We start from the raw sequence: 4361 nt of genomic DNA, 5'->3' as shown, positions 1-4361 counted from the left end.
CGAAAAATGAGGTGCCAGCCTCGTGAAGCTAAAATGCAGGACTACTTGAATACTAAACAGAGGAAGCAGCTTGCAATAGGGAGAGCTAATTGATCACATGAACACCAGAACATATCATGGCACTGTAGTTCTGCCGCATCCAATTGTGAATGGTGGTAGATAATTAAACAACTAACAAGAGGAGGACAAACCGTGAATGTCCCCATCTTCAATGAAAGGGGGAGCCCAGCACTTCATTGCAAAAGATAAGGCTGAAGCATTTGCAACCATTTTCAGTTGAAAATGCTGAGTGGATGATCTGCTTTTGCTTCCTCCTGAGGTCCCAGAATCACAGACGCCAGTCTTTAGCCAATTTGATACACTGTACAGTGATAAGTATATATGCTGGCATATAAAAGGTGTGCGTGGGTTTCCTCCGGCTGCTCCGGTTTCCTCCCACAGTCCAAAGTTGTGCAGGTTAGGTGGATTGGCCATGATAAATTGCCCTTAGTGTCCAAAATTGCCCTTAGTGTTGGGTGGAGGTGTTGACCTTGGGTGGGGTGCTCTTTCCAAGAGCCGGTGCAGACTCAATGGGCCGAATGGCCTCCTTCTGCACTGTAAATTCAATGATAATCTATGATTAATCTAAGACAAAGGTTTGGCACAACATCGTGGGCCGCAGGGCCTGTTCTATGCTGTATTTTCTATGTTCTATAACTGCATCATAGTGTAAGACAACCACTTGATGGCAGCACTAGATTCATGTATAAATCTGTGAACCTGGAGGATCTTGGTCCTCTTCGAACCAGGTGTGACTAGACATCAGTTAGAGAGAGATATAGCTTAGTTAATTCTGATAGTTAAATACAGTTAATACTTTTTCTGATTTATTTTATTATCAGTGATAATAAAATGAGAGTGAACAAACTCATTATTATTTAATTTGTTACTCATTAAACCTATTTTGCGTTGAATTGAAGATTGGTAGCTTCTGTGAAATATTTTTTTAAATATAAATTTGGAGTACCCATTTCATTTTTTCCAATTAAGGGGCAATTTTAGCGTGGTCAATCCACCTGCCCTGCACATCTTTGGATTGTGGGGGTGAAACCCATGCTAACACGGGGAAAATGTGCAAACTCCACATGGACAGTGACCCAGAGCCGGGATCGAATCTGGGGCCTCGGCGCCTTGAGGCTGTAATTCTAACCACTGCGCCACCGTGCTGCCATTTCTGCGAAACCTAACCATCAGATCATTCTGGAAGTAAAGCAAAGAGTAACAGCATATTACAAACAAGTAATATAGTACACTCCACGTAGTATCAAGAAACGGCTGAAGGCGCTGGATGAAGTAATAGTTATGGGACCTGACAACATCTCGGCAGTAGTAAAGAGGTGTGCTCCAGACTACCATACCCCCACAGCCAAACTGTTACAGTACAGCTGCAAAGTTGGCGTCAACTGACAATATTGAAAAAGAAAGCACGGCAATTCCAACCGGGACATTCGGTGACCTTAAATGACTCGTGACCCGAAACAATGTGAAGTAGGGTGTTGTCGACACTTCTAACAAATTACATGCAATAACCCACTTACTGATGCTTGTTCTGTGTTCTGCCAGGGCCATTCAGGTCCCTGACCTCCATACAGTCTTGCTTCAAATCCATTAAAAAAATCCAAGAGGTGAGGTGAGGGTGCCTTTGACATCAAGGCAGATTTTGACCAAGTTAGACATCAAGGTGCACTGGGGAAGTTGAAGTCAATGGGAATCAGCAGGAAAACTTTTCCCTGTTTGGAGTCATACCTCAGACAAAGGAAGATAGTTATGATTGTTGGATCATCTCAGTCCCAGGATATAATTGCAGATGTTTCTAAAGTTTATTTCATGGATCCAACCACCTTCAACTGCTTCAAAAATAAACTTGCTTCCAGCATAAGGCCAGAAATTAGGATCTTTGCTGATGATTACAATGTTCAGTGCCATTCATGAATCCTCAGATATGGAAGCAGTCCATGATTATATGCAGCATGAATCAGGCAATATTCAGGCTTGGGCAGATAAGTGGCAAGTAACATTGATGCCATACAAGTACCAGACAGTGGCCATCTCCTATGAGAGAGAATCTTCATTTCTCACCTTGACTTTGAGCAGTATTACCATCACTGAATTCACAGCCATCAGCATCTTGGGGGTTATCACTTAACCATACAAATATAGGCCGAGACCTTTCGGATTCAGGAGAGCCGTTCCAGTGGAATACCCAAGAGTTGCATGTCGAGACCCTGCAGAATTCCAAACATAGGCACCTGTGCTTTACGTGGTTATTAAACTTCCTTATCGGTTTTTTGCACTGCTCGGCTATCAATGATATTTTAAAGACAATTTAAATAAATCTATCAATGCAGACTTTGACTGGTGTCCTGATGAAACAAAAGTAATTAGCGGCATTCCATTACACATCTTCATTCATAATCGAGCAGAAGTGAGTAGAGGCAGCAGTTATATCGGAGAGCTTGTGAAGGGGGGTGAAAACTATTATTTTATGTTTAATAGATGTTCCAATGTTATGTAACTCCACAGAATGTGTAAAACAGAAAGAAATGTCAACTCTTTTTGCAACCTTTTCCTGTAATTCACGTGTTTATTCCTTTGAAAAGTGCTTTCATTATGTAGCGGCATGGGTTTAACTTTTAAAGGTCTCTGTAATAAGATTCATCTTAAATTATTTTATGATGTGTGTAGTTACAATGCATTTTAATCAAGCATAGTGGATGTATGTTTTAAGAGTCTATTTAATGCAATGTTAATCTTTAGAAGCTTTTCAAAAATTGTAAATTTGATATATGTGATAAAGAGTACTTCAGCATTTTATACTTTACTGATACAAGTCTATTTACGTAGTTTAGCTATTTTGAGTGTTTTATAAAAGTGTAATGTTTAAAATTACATATACAAGCCACCAGTAATCAGATGTGAACCATCACATTAACAGGTATTCCAGAATCTAAAGTCAAATCCAACCTTGAATAGGAGACAGGACTCACATCCGGCACCTCAGAATTCATCCTTTGCTTGCTGCCACCATACTAGCTACTTATCCTGAGGGCACAGCACAGGTGCAGAGACAATCAGAGAAGAGTCAGACAGCATGTCCGCCTGAAGATCAAGATGATCTATTGCCCACCCCAGAGAGTGGACAGACAGAGGTTGTCCTATGAAACAATGTCAGAGGAGTTGTGTACCAGGGAACTATGCTTCAACAAGGAAGTGATGGAATGCCTCTGTGAAAAATTGAAGGATGACCTGAAGCCAAATGTCAGACTGCCTTAAGAGTGTCAAAGAAACTCAGCACAGCTAAGAAATTCTTTGCAAGTGAGTCATTTCAATTTGGAACTGAGGACATGTGTAGCATTTCCCAGAGTGCTGCGAGGGCTTGCATTCATGAGATAAGGGAAGCAATTTTTTGAGGGCTTCCTCGCTCATTAGATTCAAGATGTTCCCTGTGAGGATGAAGGAGTGGTCCCTCGCATTCTACAAGATTGCTGGTTTCCCCAAAGTTTTGCCGGCTGTTGATGGAATAAGTATTCTGCACGGAAGGAAATTACCAGAGGAAAGTTCAGAGAAAAAGTCTCGGAAGCCAAAGGCTTCAAAGAAATCAAATTCCTCACTGCAACAGAATAATCCATTGAATCCCATGGAGGTCCAGCTTCAAAAACCAGCGTGTGCTGAGTCAGCAGAATGAGTAGTGGTAAGCTACAAATGTAAACGTTTTGCACAGCACAATTCCAAAAAAAGTTACATTCTGCCGTGGTCAGAAATTGCCATTTAAATTGCCGTCCGAGAAAACCGATTCTCGAATCAGTGCCTGAACACCTCGTGGCCGAGGTCACTCCGAAGAAAAAATAATTGAAAATGATTAAAGAATAAACAGCTTTCTCGGCCTTTTGTCTAAGATCACGTGTAGTATCTGTTCTGCCTTTCGGCTCAGATCTGGTATGTCTCTCTTGTGGGGACCATGAATTGGATTCAATTTGAATTTGAATTAGTTTTTTGGAGCAGGCAAGGAGCTTGATTAGGGGTTTGCCCCTGTCCACAATCTGAGCCCTGGCTTTGGAACTCAGAAAAAGTAATAACCCAGGGACAACCTGACTAGAGGGTCTCTCCCCCCCCCCCCCCCCCCAACCAACAGACCCTACCCCCCTCAGTAAAGAGACACTTGTCTGGAAGCTAGAGAGCAGTGCAGATAGGGACAGTGAAAACAATTACAGCTGTAACACTCACCTGGAGGCTCCAACCTGTCCATTCCTCGAAGGAGAACCTATGTTTTAACCCCGCAGATCCATTCACGAGAGGTTCACTGGATTGATTCCAGGTGTGGG

At 42.1% G+C, this 4361-nt stretch overlaps 1 pseudogene; it reads left to right on the top strand.

Annotated features, from left to right (window-relative positions):
* Nucleotides 1-3909: 3909 nt before the first annotated feature.
* LOC140408074 (U2 spliceosomal RNA) lies at nt 3910-4111 on the top strand (annotated as a pseudogene).
* The last annotated feature ends 250 nt before the right edge of the window (nt 4112-4361 follow it).

This window comes from Scyliorhinus torazame, chromosome 2 (genome assembly GCF_047496885.1).
Source record: "Scyliorhinus torazame isolate Kashiwa2021f chromosome 2, sScyTor2.1, whole genome shotgun sequence".
In the NCBI taxonomy this organism is placed as follows: Eukaryota; Metazoa; Chordata; class Chondrichthyes; order Carcharhiniformes; family Scyliorhinidae; genus Scyliorhinus; species Scyliorhinus torazame.
This window is presented reverse-complemented; position numbering and strand designations above follow the sequence as displayed.